This window comes from Pelophylax lessonae (assembly GCF_965119305.1).
Source record: "Pelophylax lessonae genome assembly, chromosome: 4".
Taxonomy (NCBI): Eukaryota; Metazoa; Chordata; class Amphibia; order Anura; family Ranidae; genus Pelophylax; species Pelophylax lessonae.
In genome coordinates, this window is record NC_138771.1 from 71,696,702 (window position 1) to 71,720,585 (window position 23,884).

The 23,884-nt window shown below is 41.0% G+C and overlaps 1 protein-coding gene across 1 annotated transcript in view; it reads left to right on the forward strand.

Annotated features, from left to right (window-relative positions):
- MAP1A (microtubule associated protein 1A) overlaps positions 1-23,884 on the forward strand; it is a 277,331-nt gene that overhangs the window by 204,738 nt on the left and 48,709 nt on the right. The window lies entirely within an intron of this gene.

Here is a 23,884-nt window from a genome sequence, read left to right on the forward strand (position 1 = left end):
GTCGCACGACCGCGCAATTGTCCGTTAAATTCACGCAGTGCCGAATCGCAAAATACCCCCTGGTCAGGAAGGGGGTAAAATCTTCCGGGGCTTAAGTGGTTAATTGTTAACAGCACAGCAAAAACAGATTTTGCCACATGAAAAAACGGGTGCCAAGCCAAAATGTCCCATCAGCTACTTTGCCATGTGTAGGACTGCCCATTGAAAACGGGCTGCCTTATATGTGTCACAGGAAAAACGATCCAAAAAAGGTACGCTGTCTACTCTAGGTGTGAATGGGGCCTAAAAGTGAAATTGGTGTGTTTTACACAAGAACAACGAGGCTCCATTCTCATCTGTGTGTTTCCGAACACATGGCAAACTGTACAGAAAATGTATGCTTTGCCGTGCATTTTAGAAACATGCTGCAAATGTACCAACATGCTGCGGTAAAAAACACACCACGCTCCACTCTAAAAAAAAAAAGTCCTAGAGCTTCCTTGGGGCGATTGTTGCACATAGAGCAGACCATTCAAGTGAATGGGCTGCCCTATGTGTGACAAGTGGAGACGCTTCAAAACGCCCCAAGAAAAATGCATGAAGAAATGTGAGTTCCCACTGAAGATGTGAAGGGGGCCTGACAGCTGAGTGTCTCCATCCCTTCTTCTATGTATTTGTATAAAGATGGCCATACGTCATGCAGTATGATTCTACAAATTCTGTATATTTTCAAAATTTCTGTTTAGATTTATTAGAACTATGGACCCACCTGAACAATCAATCAATTTGTATCAAATCAGGCCCTTGCACTACATAGCTGATGGTAGATCTAAAGGAGATTGTACAATTAGATTGCAATGTGTATGGTCGCTTTTAGGGAAGAAGTAGGTGTTGGTACAGTAATGAGGGAGGTGTGATCCAGACTGGTAATACACGCCCTATCATACCCTGCAAAAACATGATTGGTGGGAGCTGACCTACAGGAAGTGATGCAAACAGAATTTTTTTAAAACAAAAACATGAACTTTCAAACCTTTTGTGGATGAGGTAAGTGAGAGAGAACATTAGGATGGCTGTGGTAGAAGTGATATTACAAAAGTATTCTCTTTATTTTTAAAGTGGTTGTAAACCCCCCTCTGTAGGGTGTACCTATAGGTATGCCTATAAAAGGCTTACCTGTAGGTACTGTAAATACCTCCTAAACTTACACCGTTTAGGAGATATTTACTGTTTAGTGCCCTGATGACGTCATTGGCGCATGCGCTCTGAAGGAACGGCTGTCCGTGCCGTTTCTTCAGAGCCCTGCTGTGCCATGACTGGCGGCTCCTGCGCACATGTCCGGGAGTGATGTCATGCGGCTCTCGGCCAGTAGCATAGCTAGAGCCCGCAGACCCGGAAGGAAGAATGCTGAAGACTCTCTCTCTCTCTCTTTGGCTCCCACTGCTGTCAAAAAAATCCAGTGAGGAGAGAGTGGGGGGGAGGGGGGAAGGGCGGAGCCACGCTATTTGTGTCTATAGACACTTGCTCAGTAGCTAGCCTGCATTGTCTACCCCAATAGCAAGCAGTTTGCTAAGTGGGCAGACACAGAAAGGAGGGGCCAATGCCAGCAGGGGACCCCAGAAGAAAACAGAGCAGGTAAGTAGAACATGTTTGTTCTTGTAATAAAAAAATTGCCTTTAGTAACTCTTTAATTCATTCAATGAACTCCCATTCTTTTAACCACTTTACCACCGGAGGATTTTGCTGTCTTCTGTCCAGGCCACTTTTTGCGATTCGGCGCTGTGCAACTTTAACTGACAATTGCGCGGTCGTGCGATGCCGTACCCAAACAAAATTTACGTCCTTTTTTTCCCACAAACAGAGCTTTCTTTTGGTGGTATTTGATCACCTGTGTGATTTTTACTTTTTGCGCTATAAACAAAAAAAGAGCGTTTATTTTGAAAAAATAACAATATTTTCACATTTTTTAATATAGAATTCCCCCCAAAAAAAATGTAAAAATCTAATTTTTTTTAAATTTTTGGCCAATTTGTTTTCTGCTACCTATGTTTGGTACAAAAAAATCGCAATAAGCGTATTTTGATTGGTTTGCGCAAAAGTTATTGCGTTTACTAACTAAGGGAAAGATTTCTGTCATTTTTGGTGTTTTTTTTAACGCGTAATGGCGGTGATCTGCGATTTTTTTTGCAGGACTGCGACATTGCGGCGGACAGATCGGACCCTTGACTGACATTTTTTACACTTTTGGGGGTACCAGTGACATTACTGCAGTAATCAGTGCTATATATATGCACTGTTACTGTAAAAATGACACTGGCAGGGAAGGGGTTAATTTTATTGGAGAGGGAGGGGTTAATGTATGCCTGGTGCTTACTGACGTGTGGGGGGGGGGAGGTGACTGAGTGACAGAAGGACAGATCGGATGTCCAGCTATGCTGAACACTCCGATCTGTCAGTCCCTGTCACTATGGAGATCCGCCCGCTCTGTTTACACAGGCGGGCGGATCTCCTCACTCGATTCCCCGACGATCGGGGCAGAGCAGCGGCGATCGCCGCTGCTCCTCGCCTGGCCCGACTCCCGCTGTGAATGAACACAGCGGGAGCGAGCCTCCAGCGGCGCGTGAGCGCCGCCCACAAGGGGCGGAGTCCAGCGACGTAGGTCTACGTCGCTGGACGGGATCGTGCCACATTGCCGCAGTAGCAGCAATGTGAGCAGGGTTTAAGTGGTTAATCATGGAGCTTCAGCATAAAATGTGGATGTTATCTAGGGTGGTCTCCATGCAAATGCAGCCTGCCTATGAAGACCTCCTCCAAACTGACATCCACCCATCAAGGCATTTTGATATTTGCAGCCCACTGCTTGCATCAGGGCTGAGGGCTTCTGAGAAGAGTACTGAAACAGGGTTTTAGGAAGCTATGTACAGCACACTGTTGGCTCCTTCCACCAGCCATGAGCTGCCTGCATGGTGAAGAGAAGCACAGAAACCTAGGAGTTTTTCACAAAGGATTATTCTTTTGAAACGCGATGCCACCCCGCTGTACCATCATCTCCTTTCAGTATCACCTAGAGATTGCCACGAGGCAGTGGATAGCTCTGTAGGACGCTGGGTGTTGGTGGCTTTTTGACAGCTGTCATATTGGGTTCCCTATGCCAGCTTGGGAAGCAATAGCTACTGAGGCACATAACAGTTTTTCGGTGTCCACATCCAGTACTTATTCTGAATGTCAATAATCCTACATGTAAGTGTGCTATTTTAATTGTTCAATAAATATTTCTTACTATGCTAATGAGGATCCCACCGCGCCACTATTCTTGTGTCGTTTAGGCACAGAAACCCAGTAATGATGTCACTGAGTCTAAAATAAAGTATATAAATAAAATGGAAGGGCTTACAAATTTCATAAACACGTTGGAGGTTGCGGGTGGGTGGTGTAATAATGGTGGATGGTAGGGAAGGCAAATATAGGCAGATTAAACTTCAATTTTATGCGCATTTTCAGATCTTATTCATAGTGTATGAGAGAAGTACTGTGCCAGCAGTATTCCTCCAACCATACAGGATTAACAGTTTGATAAATGTAAGAACCTTTCTTATTTACAATATATTAGGTTTAGAACTAAAAACAATGCGGTACTGGTAAAAATGGCAGAAGCATTGTCAGAGTGCTACCATTTATGGATACACTGGCCATACACACCAAACTCATGCTGCTTGACACAACGTGGACCATCGAATAACCTGATATTTAGCAGAGTTGTATAAAGTACTCGAAACCCATACTTGAGTAAAAGTACAAGTGCTCAATCAAAAAGTGACTTGAGTAGAAGTGGAAGTGCTCGATCAAAAAGTGACTTGAGTAGAAGTACTAAAGTATTCAACATTTTTTATACTTAAGTATTGCAAGTAGTTTTTTTAAAAATTTTGCTACTCAAGTACTGAAAGTAAAAGTACCAGTAGTTTTGAAAAACAAATTGCTACTCAAGTACTGAAAGTAAAAGTACAAGTACTGTGTTATGTAGTTATTAAAGAAAGAAGTCAAAAGTTTGAACATCATATTGTTTTTTATTATTTCAAATGCAGCTTTTATTTATACATACAGTAGCATTTATTTCCGTATGCGCTGATAATACACATGTTTTGAGCTTCATGAAACCTGCCATCTACTGTTCTGGCAGTGGTAATTTTTATAATTGTAACGAGTAACGATGCAGCACAAAAAAAAAATATCGGAGTAGAAGTATTGAAATCATTGAAAAAATGTAGTGAAGTAAAAGTGGAAGTAGGAGAAAAAAATTCTACTCTAGGAAAGTACAGATACCGCCTTTCGGTACTTAAGTACAGTAGTGAAGTAGTTCTACTTAGTTACTATACATCTCTGATAGTTAGCACATTTAACCATATTTTTGCATTGGCTACATCTGTACAATCTGATTGTTCAGTATTGTAGACAAACTTCCAGATGCACGAGAGGACTACAATTTGGCATCATAATATTACACTGTCCCACCAAAATGATATTGAAGGAGATGCTGCTTGAAGATGGTAAATCAGGCCATACACACAGATTTTTTGGCAAATCAAGTCTAAAACAACCTATCTTTAAGTATTTAGGCTTTTATGAACAGGAGTTTGAGGGGTCAGTACTGTTGTCCTTACTGACCACCCTCTCTCCATCCAAGATCCATCCAAAGACTTTTGCTTTATCGTCTTTGCCCCTGGCAGATTTTCACTATGCAGCCTACACTGCCGCTGCAAAATCTCCCAGCCAGCCTTCATCTTCTTCTGAACATTCACAGAGAAATCTTCATCTTTCCTATGGAGAGGCCATATACCACTGGGATACATATTAGATGGCTTCTCTGAAAAAAGAATTAATGATTTTATGCGCAAAGGCAGAAGAAGATGCCTGGCTGGGAGACTTTGTAGCAGAGCAGCAAGGACAAGGGAGAATAAGACTTTTGGGGTACCGGGGGAGGGGAAGACACTCAGTTAAAGGATAACCATACTAAGTCAGGCAGCTTCTTAAAAAAAACAATTTCATATTTATAAATCACAGCATTAAACTTTACAAATGAGGCTTGATGCTTTGATTTTTGGTACTTTGAAGCAAGTAAAGCTCCTTGGGGCACCACAGACTGCGCACCTCGGCCTGCCTTTTATGAATTACTAGTAAAATTTAGAGAGTAGTGTGGAGTAAGCACTGTGGTGTCCAACGTAGAGTGGGTAGTGGTATCCACCATTATAAATGGGCTTCTTGAAAGTACAGGTACAGTATATGTGAAGTGGTATTAACCTCCCTGGCGGTATGATTATGTCAGGAATTACATACCAAAAGCGGTACAATTGTTTTCATGGAAATTTGGCGTTATGTATTATAGGCCTACAATTCTTAGTAATTACTGACTTAAACCTGACCAAAACAAGACTCTAGTAGACATCCCAGATGTGATAAATTTGAAACACAAACGCATGAATTATAATCGAATCAATAATATTATTTTATTATTTAATATATAATATATATAATAAAATTATATTATTGATTAGATTATAATTCAAGCATTATATTTTATATATATATATATATATATAATATATAACGCATTAATTATAATTGAATCAATAATATAATTTTATATATATATATATGTGTGTGTGTGTGTGCATATATATATATATATATATATATATATATATATATATATATATATATATATATATGCATATATATATATATATATATATATATATATATATATATGCATATATATATACCGGTGTGTGTGTGTGTGTGTGTGTATATATATATATATATATATATATATATACATATTATATATATATGTATGTGTGTATATATATATATATATATATATATATATATATATATATATATAAAATATAAAATGTGTTTTGTGTAACGTTTTTTTTTTTTTTTTTTTTTTAATTTCCCTCCCTAGTTCCGCTCCCATGCAGCATTGCTGCTGCAGGGAACGGAACTAGGAAGTGATCAGACCGACGGTGGACGGAGGAGCGGGGGGACTCTCGGCTGGCGATCTCAGCAATGAGAGATCATCGCTGGATCGCCAGGATAAGGTAAGAGAACACCGCTGCGTTTTCTGCAATCCACCCCGAGCGTGACTCGGGGTTACCGATCCTGCAATGAAAAATCAACCCCGAGTCACGCTCGAGTCAACCCCGAGACGGCGGCAGGATAACACAGCTCTGGGCTCCCCACCGGGGGCGCGCAGAGCGGCGATCGGTGATGCGAGGTGTCAGTCTGACACCCTGCATCTCCGATCTCGGTAAAGAGCCTCTGACGGAGGCTCTTTACCATGTGATCAGCCGTGTCCAATCACGGCTGGTCACATAGAGGAACAGCCGTTGATCGGCTTTCCTTAGTTCGTGCCTGGCAGGCACGAGTAAAGGAGCGCCGATCGGCGGCTCCCCTGACAGGGGGGGGGGGGGTCGGCACTGGTAATCATATCATTGATTACCAGTGCAGACCCTCGGGGGGGGGGGATGCCACTAGATCCACCAGGGATGCCCACTATGACCCCAGGGATGCCCACTATGACCCCAAGGATGCCCACTATGGCCACCAGGGATGGCAATCAGGGCTCAGGGAGCCCCCCATTGCCCTCCCCATCAGTGCTGCCCACCAGTGCCCTCCCTGTCAGTGCTGCCCACAAGTGCCCATCATTGCCATCTATCAGTGTCGCCCACCAGTGCCCATTATTGCCCACCAGTGCCGCCTATCAGTGCCCATTAGTGCCCATCAGTGCCGCCCATCAGTGCCCATCAGTGCCCACCAGTGCCACCTATCAGTGCCCATTAGTGCCCATCAGTGCCACCTATCAGTGCCCATCAGTGCCACCTATCAGTGCCCATCAATGCCGCCTATCATTGCCTAGCAGTGCTGCCTATCAGTGCCCACCAATGCTGCATATCTGTGCTACCTATCAGTGCCGCATATCAGTGCCGCCTATCAGTGCCACCCCATCAGTGCCACCCCATCAGTGCCCCCTCATCAGTGCCTGTCAGTGCAGTCTCATCAGTGCTCATCAGTGCAGGAAAAAACGTATTTATTTACAAAATTGTATAACATAAACAAAAAAAACTTTTTTTTTTTTTCAAACTTTTCGGTCTTTTTTTATTTGTTTAGCAAAAAGGAAAAAACCCAGAGGTGATCAAATACCACCAAAAGAAAGCTTTATTTGTGGGGGGGAAAATGACATAAATTTGGTGTAGGTACAGTGTTGCATGACCGCGCAATTGTCATTCAAAATGCAACAGCGCTAAAAGGGGAAAATTGGCCTGGGCAGGAAGGGAGGGAAGTGCCCTGTATTAAAGTGGTTAATACAGCTTTACGTAAAATAAATTGGCAGTTGCAAGCTTTCAGAAGACATGTAAAAATGGAAAGAGTTTCCTGCATGAAATGGTTGACTTCCACAATGGGCCTGCTGTTTAACGTTCTCCTCTCTGGTGTGTGTATCCATTAACAGTAAAGCGTATCTTTTCTAGAGCGGGTCTCTACACGCAAGCTGACCATTCTCAGGGGGTTATTTACTTACTAAGTGTAATTGTGTAGAAGAGTGGTCATTCATTTGCTTTCTAATTTGCATTGGCTTGATCACTTCTTTTTACTGATTGGCAGATGTGGCCTGTACTATCAGTACTTAATAGTAGCACAGAATGTAATCTACAGTATCGAGATGGATCAGCTGACTAGTACAGAGAATCCAGCTCTTGTCACTTCTACCCATGTACAGCTTTATTTTACTTCCAACCAGCAATTGAGATACTCCATCATTATGTGATTCTGGAACGCAGAGCATCATGGGAGATGTCATTTAGGAAAAGGTGGAGTACTACCAAAGCCTGTTCATCTTAAAGGCACAGTCGATCCACAGTATATACTAAACTGACTTCAGTGAGTGTGTTGGGGCTTCTTCTGTGTCTATGGTAAAGATATTAGATTGCAAGATTAGTTTCGAAGAGTGACAAAAGAGAAAAACGAAGAAGTGGTCCATTCAGTCTGTCGCACTTGTTATACCTATATATACTGTATATATATATATATATATATATATATATACATACATATACAGTATATATATATATATATATATATATATGTATACACATTTTTTTTGTCTAAGTATAGATTTACTGTCTAAAGCAATGTATAATATTAATGCCATTAAACATGAAGGATATATTGCTTTCTTTCTATTATAAAATTGTAGTTTTAGATTTTTGCTGTCTTTCACTCTCATGATTCATCTAATTTCTTAGATGTAAAACCTAAAATTGCAGACCATACCTAATTTATTAAAATGCCCTACCTTACTAAAGTTTTTATTTTAGCCACTACATAAAAATCCATAATTGTGCATTAAAATCCCATGCAATTTTAGTTAGTTAACCCTTGTCTTGCCCAGGATCTCACCATCCAGGCTGGATTGTACTCCCTGTGTGTGATGTATGGCTGGGGGATGAGGGGTTAAGTCTGCCTGGTGCATTGTGGAGTGGGTGTCAGAGAGAGGCTGGACCGCTCCTCCCTGGTTTGCGTTCAGAAAGCAGCTGCCTTGTGCTGGCTCTTCTCTATGATTGTATCACTGCACCTCTCTCTTCTTTTCTTTCCCAATTCTTTTACATTTATTTATTTTTTAAATCGCAATCTAAAGGCTCTTTGTATGACCTCCTGCTTGTGCGGAATCTCCAGCAGCGACTGACACAACTCTGGAGTCCTGATATGGAATGGTATGTTTAAGATGACTCTTTCCGCTGTAACATAGTAGTTCTAGGTTGCTGATCTCTATCTTTTTTTATATTTTGAGCTTGATTCAATTGTAGGACATAAATTCACCACCATGTAAATCTTTTCACGCTGTCACACTGAAGAATTAGTGTGCTAATGTATTGGTAAAGCTGAGATTAGCTGCCGCCTGCATATAAGAAGCCTTGCACTAAAAACAGATTAATTGAAGCTGTCCCTTTGCTCATACGATTGTTATGTCTGGGTGTTTTCATCCAGCTGGAATCTAAGATGGAAATTCTGGAGAAGCCAGCCTTAGAAGGCAGAGCTATGAACATTTCTCATTTTTCTAACACCAGCCTTCCCCAATCCCTTCCCTGCTTTCCTCATCATTGCTGCTTTCAGACACAGGCTGTTATTTGATCCCATCTTCGGCATCCTTTAAGTGATGCTTTGGTCTGTCTAATTCTCGTCATTAGAGAAAGTAAAAGAAGGACCATCTGTGCAGCTGATTCTCCTCATTCCATCTGGGATAAAAAATTAATGATAATAAAAGTCAAAAGGGCATTAGGATGAACGTAAAAGAGCGTCTTTTTGTAATAGGTGTGTCTGCTCCTCCCTTGTCACTCCCGTCCCAAATGGAGGCTTGACATCTGAAGGGCACTGATGGCTCCTTTACATGTTTTCACTATTTGTATGTATAGATGAATAAGGAATTAACGTATTGTTAGCGAGTGTCTAAGACACAGATCTTACACTTTTGGGACCTGTTACTCCACCAGGATGTGTTGGCCATTGATTTGCAGGGTTTGCATTTCTTACATTGTGGTTTCTTTTACATTATGCTTTTGATCATTTGGATGGAGCATGTTGTAGTGTAAAAATCGGAAAGATAATCTAAGGATTCATGGATAAACCTGAGGCCTGCTCTCGAATATTCTGTGTCATGCTCATGCTCAGAGGCCTTTGACATACCTCCTGGTACAGCAAAAAAAAGGAACTCAAAGAAGCAGTATTTCAATAGGAGGTTTTATCTCCATGGCGACTGTTTCCTCTGGGTACCTGAAGCCTTCCAAGACTTCTCCTACGTTTATAGCTCTGTAACCCTTACACTACCGTCACAGTGTAGATGCTTTTCTTGGTCTATAGATCTTCCAATGTTAACTTTACGATGGTAAAAATCTGATTTATTTGTATTTATTTGAATTACCTAGTAAAGGAAAAAGGCTTTATTGCATCATATCAATGTCCGTCATGATGCTCCGTTTTCTCTTTTGGAAATGTTATAATTTATGTGTTACACATATAGGCACGTATCCATTTATCTAGTGGTCTGGTTATCTTTCTATGTATTATTTTCTCTCTACTTCTACATATGCATCTCTCTGTTGCTATAGTGCCGTGTCCTTTATTGGCTAATCTTTATTTTAAGAGCCGTAGAACATATAGAGACCTTCAAAGCTGGCAGGCTAAATGAGATCTGTGGGCGAAGTCTGAGGCCTACGCTTGCCACAAACACAATCAATTCGGTTTTAGCAGGTCACATATCATCTGGCCTACTGACTTTTGTTCTTTACAGAAATGATAACTCCAAGATTCAAACAAAATGAGTGATTATAAAATCATGCTACATATTCTATCTATCTATTGATAGATAAAAACTATTATATATATATATATATATATATATATATATATATATATATATATATATATATATATATATATATATATATATATTAATCAATTTTAAGTCAGAATAAGGTTTTCAGTGGACTACTCTGTTATCACTGAATTGTTAAAGATTGGAAAGGTAACATTATTGGAAAGGTTAACATTATTTTTGTTTGGCATTCTTAGGTAGTCTTACCTTTGCTATAATAAAAAAAACAAAAAGGTATCACCTATGCTTGCCACAAACATGATCAATTCGGTTTTAGCAGGTCACATATTGTCTGGCCTACAGACTTTTTTCCTTTACAGAAATGATAAATTTTAAGCTGCAAACAAAATAAGTGATTCTAAAATCATGCTACATATGGAATAATCTATCTATCTATCTATCTATCTATCTATCTATCTATCTATCTATCTATCTATCTATCTATCTATCTATCTATCTATCTATCTATCTATCTATCTATCTATCTATCTATCTATCTATCTATCTATCTATCTATCTATCTATCTGTCTATCTCTCTGTCTATCTCTCTATCTATCTCTCTGTCTATCTCTCTGTCTATCTCTCTGTCTATCTCTCTGTCTATCTCTCTATCTCTCTGTCTATCTCTCTATCTCTCTGTCTATCTCTCTATCCATCTATAGACAGATATATATATATATCTCAATTTAAAGTCCGATTTAGGATTTCAATGGATTACTCTGATATCACTGATATTGGAAAGGTAATATTTACCATTATTTTTGTTTGGCATTCTTAGGTAGTCTTAACTGTACTATAATAAAAAATAAAAGGTATCATCTACGCTTGCTACAAACATAACTAATTCAGTTTTAGCAGGTCACATATCATCTGGCCTACTGACTTTTTTCCATTACAGAAATGATAACTCCAAGATTCAAACAAAATGAGTGATTATAAAATCATGCTACATATGGAATATTCTATCTATCAATCTATAGATAGATAAAAGATGTATATATATATATATATATATTGATAAAATGATTTCATAGTTCCGAATGTAATGTGATTGCTCTCCAAACATGTCTTTTCTACCTACATGTTTGTCTAAATAAATATAGTTTTCAATCTGGGTTCAACAGTCAAATGTTACTGAAACCCAAAAGTTCTGGGTTTTCCTCTACAATATATATATATATATATATATATATATATATATATATATATATATATATATATATATATATATATATATATTAATCGATTTAAAGTCAGATTTAGGTTTTCAGTGGATTACTCTGATATCACTGAATTGTTAAAGATTTTTAGACATTGGAAAGGTAACATTTAACATTATTTTAGTTTATTCTTAGGTAGTCTTAACTGTGCTATAATAAAAAAAAGTGATCACAATTTAAAAAAAAAAACATTTTCAGATAGATAGATAGATAAACATTACGTTTTTTTAAATATTTCATTATCTCACTTATAAAACAAAAGATAAAAAAAGTAATCAGTGAATTCCATTACTACCAAATGCAACCATTGAAATAACTTTGTTGTTGAAGCTTACAATGCAAAATATCGTATATGTCATTTGTTGCTCATTTGTGTATATGTAAAATTCATAATGTCTTATGGGGTCTACAGTACATTTATTGTATTACAAACACAGTCACTTTTCTCATAGTAATCACGATGATCAGTTTTGCTGAATATGAGGTGGAGAGGAAGGGAGTCGTAGGCATTACCCAATGTGCTGTCAAGGAGGATACATCAGCAAAAGTCCCCTTAATGAGAAGGTGGGGGAGGAAAGAAGAGAGCATCACGGTGTCAGTAACTATAACCAAATGACCAAAGAGCAGGCTGAGAGGAAGAATTGACATTGGAAGTCTGATAGGGGAGTTGTACAGACCCATTCATCACAGAGAGATATTGTTGGTTTGGGAGGGGCTGGTCGTGACACACATACACACGCACTCACACTGCGGCAAAGGCTGCAGCTGATTCCTACAAGCTGTCTGGTGCAGAGCAAGCCATTTTACCTTTAATAAGATATCTATTTTCACTGTATCGACACGTCAAGTGCTTTTCCCAACAACAAATGCCTCTGTTGCAAGCCCAGCAGTTGAGGGAGGATGGATTATTTTACAAGCATTTGTCATCATTACTGAAGCACTCAACCTTTGTATGAGATAAAACACATTTCTAATGATCTGGTGACCCCCCCAAAGCTTGATTCTGGGGCCCCATTTGGCATCTCAACCCAAGGTCATGGTTTCCTTTCTCTAAGAAAGTTGTGTATGTAAACATAATGTCCACATTTCAACAGGCCATAGTCTACATGTACCATCATGGACAGATACTTGGTTCTACTGGCAGAGAAGGGGATACATTCACATGAGAACAGACTGATGTAGCTTTTACACAATTCACCATTGTAGTGTCCACAGATGGCTTTAGAAAACCAAAAACAGCAGAACTACAGTCTGTATAAAAGAAGGATATTGTTTAAAATGGATAGATGTTACAGTTAATAATCCCATATCATTAGTAGGGATGCACCGATCCAATTTTTTTGGAGCCAATACCGATACCGATATCTGGCATTGTGAAATCGCTGATACCGATACGGAACCGATCCGGAGCTACACACAAAGCAAGCGGCTGCAGTACAGAGCAAAGCCGCTTCTTCATGTGTGTGTCTTCTCCATTCACAGGTGTGCATCTGATATCACTCCGCCTGTGAGCCGGACCTATACAGGAAATAGCGGCTCCCATCCCATACTATTACTGCACCTAGTAAGGGATGGCTGAGCCGTTACCCAGCAAAAACCGGATCGACCCGTGGGACGGCTAAATTTTACCGATCTCCGATCCAGCTATTTTGTCCGGATCGGGGCCGATTTCCGATCCGAATATCAGATCGGTGAATCCCTAAATTAGTAAATCCTTTCCCCGCTTTTCTTGAAATGGTAGAGCAACTCATCAAAACCAGGTTCCTTCATAAACTATGTACCTACCCCATACCATGATGACTGCGAGCTCAGATCAATAGAAGTAGAGCAGGAATAATCCAGAGTATTTTGGGATTTTTATATGTGGAGTTCTGTGGAGAAGGAATATTTGCACATACTTTAATTCAGTGGTCCTCAACCCTGGCCTACAGGGCCCACTAACAGGCCATATTTTTAAGATAACTGAAATACATCCCAGGTGATATAATTAGCTGCTCAGTGATTGCAGTACTCTAGTCTGCATCTCCCCAAGGTAATACCTAAAATCTGGCCTGTTAGTGGGCCCTGTAGGCCAGGGTTGAGGACCACTGCTTTAATTGACTGCATATGCACCTGTCAGTTAGAAGCATGAAGACACTTTTCAAACGATACTGTAGGTTAAAGAATGTAGATCTTCATAATTAAAAAATGGCGCCTAATGGAGATCTTATAGAAGCTGACAGCTTCGGGAGAGGTTTAAACCTTCCCTATAATTGTGTTTGTTGCTTACATGCCCTTAGGATACAATTACATAACTAAGTAATTACATACAGTATCTACTCATATACAGCTGTATAGAATACTAGGCTATTCAGGAAGCCTGGCTTTGGTGTGCTGTTTTCTACCAAGATCCAGCACATCGTGTAATAGAAAACAAGGGAACTTCTGTAGAAGATGATAATAATATTAATAATAATATAGCATACGAAGTGCCCCAAACTTCAAAAATATCTAAAAAAAAGGGTCTATGTTGCCAACCAGTTGGCATCTTCCATTTATTTTCTAACCTGAACTGTAAAACCATCAGTTGGGATACAAACGCCAGCTATGGACAATACATTTTAACAGAGAATTACTAATACTTGCAGTATAAATACAGTTTTTCATAATATCATTATTTCACCTATTTTGTGATTTTTTCCTCTATCCCTAATGGATTCCCAGTAAAAATCCTAATTTTTGTTGTCAGTCTGCTAATATGATTGATTGTTGTTTCTCTGGAGTCTGTTAACCACAAGATTATACTGCACCTTGACCCTTTTGTGCTTTTTTTAAGGACAGTCTATCTCTTAACAAAGAGAATGTATACAATTGACAGTCCTGAATCTGAGATTTGAACAGATCTAAGGTCTCCCATAGACCTACGTGGGTAGTCAGGTGTGCACGGCAGACCTGATTGCCTTTAGGCACCAGAATTAGCTTCTACATTGCTCAGCTCAAGCATTCTGTTTGTTGCTATGGAAAGGAAAAAGGGGGAAGGGAAGTGGTAGTGGCAGATATTGCCGGTGCCGCTTATCTCAGCAGAGACAGTTGCTGATAGACTGTTTCCCCAGACAATGTCCATTAGGTAACTGATACGGTTACTAACATGTAATGTCTATGAGTACCCCTAAAAATGCATAAACTCCATGACTTGGTTCAGGTCATATGAAAAACTGTAGGAGGAATGCGAAGCCCTGTATGTATATGAAGAATGTATAGTAAGTAGTTATTTTTAAAAGCATGGGAGGCTATTGAATATTCTTTAACCACTTTCAATAGCTGACACCACTATTGTTTGGCTTACCTAGGTGTATGGATAAAGACTGATCTGTCCCCTTAAAGCCAGTGACATCATAAACACATGATCTTATCTAATTTCAACAATGATGATGAAAGAGATACTTGGGCCTTCTGCCCTATTACAAAGCCAAATAACAGCTAATACCCCATAACAGTAATCTCTGAATGTAATTAACAGGTATAAAACAAATCACAGTTTTTTAGATAATGTAAAACTGTAACAGGTTCATTTTAATGCTCCTTCCTAGCAGCATATACCCACCTTCCTTTTGTTCCCATGCTGCTCTGTTCAGCCAATAGAAAGCAAAGGAAAGCTCCATATAAACTACAAATCACCGGAGTACACAGAGCTATAGACTCTCTGTATGTCAGTGCTTGTTGGCCCAGTTGTTGTTATGTGGAGTCATTCACATGCTTCTACATACCCAGAAAAAACAAGGTACTTCCTTCAGCGCCTGTCAGAGTACAGAGTGGCAGGGTACAAAGGAAAAATATTGCTGAGGAGAAAGGGTTAAAGCAAACCAGTTGCATTGACCTAAATAAGCAAATCAAAGGTGGTCATACATGGATGGCCAGGAGACTGAATGAAAACCCAACATACTCCTCCATCCACACCAATGAGGTGGATGGAGGAATTCCCCTCACCGTCACATTGTATTCTGACAGCAGGACCCGAAGTTGTCAGAATATCCTGATCAATGGCTGTGGCCGCTGATCAATAAAAGTTTTCTGCCGTGTTCCTTTGATGAAACAACTTTCCTTTGTCGAGCTGGTGAAGCCACATACTGATCGAAATTTGGTCAGTTCCCACATTCAACCAAATTTCAATCAGTGCTTGACCAGCTTTAATGAGGAATTTGATTGTTAACCCCCTCCCTTTACATATGATGATGGCTTGTCTTCCATTCACATACTTGCCTGTCCTGTAGACCCAGCGCTGTCCTACAATGATCCATTGTTCATATGGCAAAGCCTCTGTGCCACCATCTTGATCCTCTTCAGTGATTCAGTGACTTTATTTTTACCAAGGCAGGAGTGACAGTGTTAAAAAAAAAGGAATATGCAGTTTATGTTGCGGGGGTGGGGGAAGCGACCTAAAGCTGACCATACATGGATCGAAATTAGACCGGTTCAGCAGGGACCGGCTGAGATTTAATCCAACTATGGGCAGGTTGATTGTATCCCCTACCGAAAGAACACAATAGTTTCACAGGAAGCAGAAGGAAAAAAAATCCAATCATCTATGACCTGCTTTAGAAAGCTCAGGGAAGGGAAGGTCCACTTTACAGAATTACTGTCGTAGTTGCAATCATTTTACCATTTCCAGGAAAAGCTTACTGCTGAGCTTATACATTCAGGATGTCAACGGTGATATAAGACCAAAGTTGACAACTATCCAAATGGTATTTAAATTGAACTCAATAAACCTTATAGCCATGTAAGCAGTCATACTCAGTAGGTAATAGGTTTAATGTATTGCATGATAACAAGTAATGAGGCCAAAGCAGAGTTTTATTGTTCATGTGGCCATACCTGAAAGGCAGTAACATTTGTGCTAGCCATACATGGATCGAATTTGGGCACCACCTGGCTCCACAAAAGTTGACTGAAAAATCTAAGGCGCCAGGTGAAAAATTGTCAGCCAAACAGTGACTGCATCCAATCAGATGCAGATACTGTTCCGGTACTCCAACAACCGTAGGTGCTGTGGCTGCCTGAATCCAATAGTCACCAGGGGAGATTCCTCCAACCACACTGTTTATTGTGGACGGGGGTGAATTGACTGATTCCCCTTGTTCAGCCTATGTAAATCGAAATATGTTTGGCTAGCTGTACAGAGCCAGATGCTAGCCTTGATTTTGTGAATTAGATCTATTGTTGAGACATATTCCAATAAATTTGTTTTTTTCCTACTTTACTAGGCAGTGCTGCTATTTAGTATATAAAAAGATTCTCACTAAAATAAGTGACATCACGTGCATGTGACATGCCTGGCCAGTACCAGTGGTGCAGAATTACCATAACAGAGCTTCTTTTCAGGGTGCCATGGATTGCTATATTGTATCTTCACCCATCTAATATTTTATTTGTTTAATGAATATACTTTAATATAGTGTAGAGCGGGGTTTAGCAAACTGTAGCTAGTGATCTACCAGTAGATCTGGGACAGGTGACTGGTAGATCGCGGTCTGGGCTTGCTGACCTGCCATTCCAGAGCATCAATCAGAGTGCAATGCAGAGGGATTACTTGTAAAGTTAGAGGTGTAGTAGGGAGCAAGAACCGCATAATCTGATGCCTCCTCTGTAGTGCTGGCTCCTGTCCCATGGGAAGTGATACCAACTGCACTCCACCTCTTATCCCGGCTAGCGGTCTCCAGAGAGGTGCCAGCAGCAGGAAAGAAGAGATCTTCAGGTCAGTGTGAAGCAATACACTGGGCATATAGTATACGGCTGCTTTCACACTGATGTGCCACGCTTTACCCACATGACGGGTGAAGTGCGTGGTGTACCTGCAGCTTTCCTGCAGGTTATCTGTGCTAAGCGACAGACTTCTATTTTATCCTGCCGGTTTGGTGCACTTTCTGAATGCAGGAGTTTTGGCACGCTTTCAGAAAGTGCACCACACCTACAGAATTTATTAGACGTCTATGGCAAAGCACAGCTACCCCAGGAAAGTTTAAGATGCACTGTGCTGCACCTGCCGTGCAGGTAAACTGCAGCACATCAGTGTGAAAGCAGCCTTATAGGGGGCTCAGAACAGTAAGGATTAATTTACATTTGCAGTCTGGGGGGGGTGGTAAAACACCATAGTTAAGTTGTGTTTTTTTTTTTTTTTCAACTCTGCCGCAACCACACCCCCTTTACGGCAGTGGCCAGGGGTGTACACATGACACAGCCTCAATAGGAGTTATACGTTATACGTCCTGTCATGGTTGGTGGGTGGCACCTGCCAAGCATAACCCATTCAAGTGAATGAGGCCACTCTGCAAGTGTTCTAAAACCTTGTGCAGTACAGCAAACAACGGGTTAAAGCAGGCAGCAATGTGCTTTCACCCCTTGGACCCCACAGAAGCATGCAGTTGGAGGGCACTTGCAGTGTGGCCCAATTTCCTTGAATGGGATGCTATTGGCACCCACCAAAAGCAACAGGGGGCCTAATTCCTGCTGCAGCACATGTACTCCTATGGCTGCTGTCTCTGCAGCTAAAGGGGGTAGGGATTGGGGGTGGTAAAACTGCAACTCAGCTGTAGGGTTTAACCCCCCTCCTCTGAAAAGTGATCCGAGCGTGTTTGACAGGTGGTGAGGAGGTGATATGTTGCCTCCTCACCACCTGATTTACACCCATGATTGCCGTGCAATGCACGCAATTGTGACACGGTAATAAAGCAATTAGAGGTTTAAATCAGGTGTGAGGAGGGGACACTGTGCCCGGTGATCTTTGATTTCTCCCATTTTGTTCAGCTAGATCGCCACCTCTTTAAAGTGGCCTACCCCCAGTGTCGAATATAGTTTAACACTGTACATATATTTTATATATATATATATATATATATATTGGAGTAATTTTGCCAATTGCAGATGATTGGTTGATTGAAGCTTAATTTTTTCCTTTTGCCAAGTAAACTCCATGACATACGTGTAAATGTGAGAGATTTCTTCTCTTTATTAATCTGGTGTTTTGGTGAGGCGCAATAGCTGCCACTTCGGAGTGTAAAAAGCATTGTAAGTATTTAAACTATTTCCCATATACCATTTAAAAAAAGGTTTTACTTTACATTTTAAGTTTTTTTGTTCACTAAACATAATAAGATTCATGGTTTTATCTTTAATCCTCTATTTCGGACGGGCCACAGTGTATGCAGGTGTCAGGACTGAACTACTATGCATTGATACTGCTGGAGAACTATGAGGTCATTCTGTAGAACTGAGCTTCCTATGGGCTTGCCTCTGTGTTTTCGAGCCTCTATGCAAAGTTAAGAGGTGGACCAAGAAAGAATTAGACCTCACTAGTATTTGCATGTCTGTGCATTCATTGAAGCAGAGCTTATTTCCAAGTGAATGAGATCTGTCTCGGAAAATAATGCATGACATCATTCTAGGCACACAATTAGCCCCATTTAAGCACCATGCCCCACACCCTTTTCTGGATTTCACCCTTCCCAGGGAATGAGTCTGGGGCCAGACGTTATTAAATCCTCATTAACACGGCTTGGAATTATTTGCACCATGAAGACAATCTACAATATTTCCCGCAAATATTTTACTAATCTATGGCATCTGTACTATTGAATTATATTATTACCCATGGCAGTGTAATAATAAAAGAAGTAATAGAAAAAGAAAACACTAAAATAGAACTGACCCAAACTATAAAGCCTCATGAACGCTGGACATTTTAAATGCCCCTTTTAGAGGCGTCTTGCAGCATTTTTCCTGCCTTTAAACACCCCTTAATGCTAGCCTACAGTATGTGTCCATGCACACATAGGTACTAAGGCTCCTTTCACACGGGCGGTGCACCTGACGCAGTCCGTTCTGCTCAGCGGGGGATCGATCCGCCGATCCCCGCTGAGCAGGCGGATGACGGCTCTGTCTCTGCTCTGTGTGGGGACCGCCTGTCCGTTCTCATGCGATCCGATCCTCCAGACGGATGGAAAATAGGGTTTCCATCCATCCTGACTTAACGTATCGGATCAGATCGGATAGCAGCGGGTGTCAGTGGAGATGTCTCCGCTAACACCCGCTGCCACATAGGGATGCCTGGAGCATCCGATCAGGTCCGCCTGAAAACTGACAGGCGGATCGGATCACCCGTGTGAAAGGGGCCTTACAAGCAGAAAAAAAACTTACTGCCAGTGCGTTTAGGAGCAGTAGCGTTTTGGCAGAAAAAAATGCTTAATGCACCTAAACGTGTGTAAACACATCTAAATGTGCTAGGCATGTCAGAATTAATATTCAGGCTAATGAAAAAAGTAAATGTCCAAGCACTTGTCGTGCTTAAAAGAACCTAAATGCGTTTGCAAAAATGTGGCGTTAGGTGTGTTTTTGACGCTGATTTTCTCTTGCTTGGAGAAAGGCGATTAGAAGAGCTTAGAAAATAATGAGGCCTATTAGTTTCCATTTAAAGAAGACTACATTAGGCACATAGATTAGAATAGCCCCTGGATCAGTGGACCCAAGCATTATGTATCAACTACGGGATTACATTATATTTTGTATAGGGCAAAGAAGCATTAAATTTCCATTACTTTGTTCTTGTTTGGTTTTCCGCATTTTCGGTAAAAGAATAAATTAAGCCTTGTTTTAATGAAGGTAGATGTAAAGTGCCTTCATTGTCATTGAGGTACAGACAAAAGACACAGGGGTGCTAGAACACGGACACAAAACAGATGCTATTAGTTGAAGCTAAAAATGCAGATTTTATCATGGGCCCTGTTATACTACTTGATGATCCTGTTTATCTCTTTAAGTATATGTAAACTCAATCACTAAAATATGATATAATATGTAATATGTTAAAGTTGTTGTAAAAGCTATTCTATGCATGGAGGTAAAAACACTCTGTGGGTTGCTCCTCCCATAGCCCCCCCCCCCCACTACTCACCTGAGCCCCCATCGATCCAGTGATGTGCACAGGCGCTGTCCCGGGATTCTTTCTTCTCACTGGCTGACACACAGCAGCAAGAGCCATTGGCTCCCACTGCTGTCAATGACAGCCAGTGAGCCAATGAGGAGAGAGTTGGGGCAGGGCCAAGCTGCAGCTCTATTTGTTTCTATGTTTTTCTTCCATCAACAGATGAATGCAAAATGGACGAACGGTCCGTATGTGTGAAAGGGGTCTCAGGGCCCTTCACACAGGCAATCTGATCAGGTCCACCTGTCAGTTTTTCAGGCAGACCTGATTGGAAGGTTCATTCCTCCTTATGGACTGGCGGGTGTAAACAGACATGTGTCCATTTATATATGCCTACCTCTGAGTCTGATCAGACCCACTACAATAGAAAAAAAGGAAGGAGGACTGCTTTCGTTTGGGCAGACCGGATAAGAGGCAGCTGGGTGTAAACAGACAACAGAGTCTGTTTACTCCCGGCTGCCCATAGAGTTCAACGCGGTCAGTCTGTGTCCGCTCTGCATAAACTGAGCAGTATCTCACTAAAAATGACATTTTTGCTGCAGGGGATGCCAGAAATCTGACTTGTATCTTAGGCAGACTTCTGGAAAAAATTGGTGAGCCAATCACACAAGCAGGAAATGATGTTTCTGGGGTGTGGTCAGTACACATTCTGTGTACAGAACAGCTCCAGGTAGCCATATTGCATTGCATTTTTAGAAAATTACAACAGCTGCAGATTGAAAAGTAAAGGTCATTTTAATAACATTCAATCACAATATAATTTGTGTCGCAATTGTATACGCTATATTATTTTTTCTTTATTTGCTGATTTTTTCCCTCCACGAAAGTGGAGTTACCTTTTAAGTATACTGTCCTGCCCTTGGTGACAATCAATGGGGCAATGTTGCCAATTTAATATAATTAGGGTGACTAAAAACAGCAAAAGTTAAAAAAGACATAGTGTAAACTGGTCTGGGTGGAAATCACAATATTAATGCAAAGATATGCCCAGTGTGACCACAGCAAGCATGTTTACACAATGTTACATGCTGCTGCCTCTGTTGATGATGCCGTGTTTGCTCTGACAGCAAGACATTTAGGTGTTTTTAACATGCTTAATTGCTTGGAACATGTACATTTTTGTTTTATTTTGAGATAAAATGTTGCCACGCACATTCCTTATTTCAATGGAAAGACGTAAAGCAGAATTAATAAGATGTGCAAAGCCCACCACAAACGGAGGGCGCACCATAAACATTGAATATCAGTGAATGATTTCTTAGATTCACATTGCGTGCACAGCTAATCGTGTTAGCTGTGCACGCAGCATCTGATCTTATGTCATCTTGCAATGTATGGTTTCCATAGTATTTTTCCTTGTTCTTTTTAATTTATCAGGCATTCGTGGTTGTATGCTAGCCAGCCTGATATCTGTCATACTATTCTGATGGGGAGTTAAAGTGGTTGTAACCAGGGCTTTTTTCCTCAGACAATAGGTGCAGAAACTCCCCCCTTCTAAGTCATTCCTTGTCTCCGCCCCCTACCCACCCCTGAGCACCGTCTCTTGGTCCCACCCCCAACCCACCTACCAGTACCACCTCTTTTAGAGAATACAGAACCATGTATCATTTTGTGGTGCTAACTAATGTGTAAGGAATTTGTTATTGATAACAAGAAAAGCAGTAAAATAGATCCCCTGTAGCCAGTAACAATAAATCCATCCCAGCAACAATAGATCCATCCCAGCAACAATGGATCCTCCAGCAGCCAGCAATAATAGACCCCTCCCTCAACAGTAGATCTCTCCCAACAACAATCGACCCTCCAGCAACATAAGACTCACCCCCAGCAATAATATATCCCCGTCACCAACTATAGATCACCTGAAAGTGAGCATCAATAGATCCTCCACCATCCCTTGCTAAATTCAGTGCTAGAGGTGCCGGAACTACGTTCCCCCACATTCCCGCTAAAAAAAGCCCTGTTTGTAACACTAAAAAAAAAAAGATCCCAATCCTTTAAAGCATTGTCATTTGTCCCTCTCTGTGTTCTAAAAAACCTAGTTGATCCTGCCTGTTCCTGTGTCTCCCTATGTAAACTGACCACGGTAATCATGGCTGCTGATCCATGATACCGTGGTCAGTTTACGTGTCTCAGTCATCCCACTGCTCTCCTCTCTCCCCCTCCCTACCTTTCAGCTCAGTCTGTGTGTCAGCCATCTCTTCCCTGACCCCCCCCCCCGCCTCTCCTCTCACAGCTATAGCTGTAATATTGCTAGTAATAAAACATGCAGTCCCCCTAGAACATGAAAATGTAATATACAGTATCTGTGGTTTTTAAAAAATAATTCCGCTAAATACCTTGTTTACAGTGCCTCTGGGCACTCATGTTACCTCCAGCCGCTCTCCTCCTCTCCTCTCAGCTGATGACAGCGGGGAAACACAGCCCCTCCTACCGTAGTGCTCAGATCAGGAAGGAGAATGACTGCAGGTCTTGTGAGCACCCAGAGGTGCTGCAAAATAAGGTATTTTGAGGATTCATTTTTAAAAACTACAGATACTGCACATTAAATCTTCATGTAAGGGGGGGGGGGGGGGTATTACTTGTTTTATCACTAGTGACTTTACAACCACTTAAAAGAGGATCTTCAGGCTGTATAAAAAAATTAAGTCAGCAGCTACAAATGCTTTAGCATCTGACTTTTAATAGAAGGACACTACAGTAGGACCAGTTCACACCACATGCAGTCCAGTGCATTTTATTTCTGCATCAAAAATGCATGGAAAGTAGGTTACATGGTTTCCAATAGCATTGTTCACACCAGTGCGGTCAGGGCATTCCAGTTGCAAAAAAGAAAAGTAGAACTTGCTGCGTTTTTCATGCACTGGACTGTACTGGAACATGATAAAACACCATAAAAACGCACTGGAATGCACTAGAGTGCATAAAAAATGCACCGGACCCCAGTACAGTGAAAAAAAAAAAAAAACAGGAAAAAGAAAAGCACCTGGAATGGATCCAGAAATACATCAAAAATGTACCAGAACACGTCAAAAATGTGTTACAAACGCACATGCAGAAACGCATTTGGAACAAATCTAGAGTGTATTTTTGTGGTATGAACCAGCCCTTACCTGTTCAAGGATCCAGCTGTCCTCACCCGGGCATTTGGGTCTCCGGCATGTTCACTAATTGGAGCCGGCTGTGACTCACTGTGGCTTCACAGCCAGCTTCCCATCGCGCTTGCTCAAGCTGCACAACTCTTTGTAATTGGTCCCATAGCCTTCAGGGACTTGTGGCGTGACCCAGGCAGGTGTGGGCAA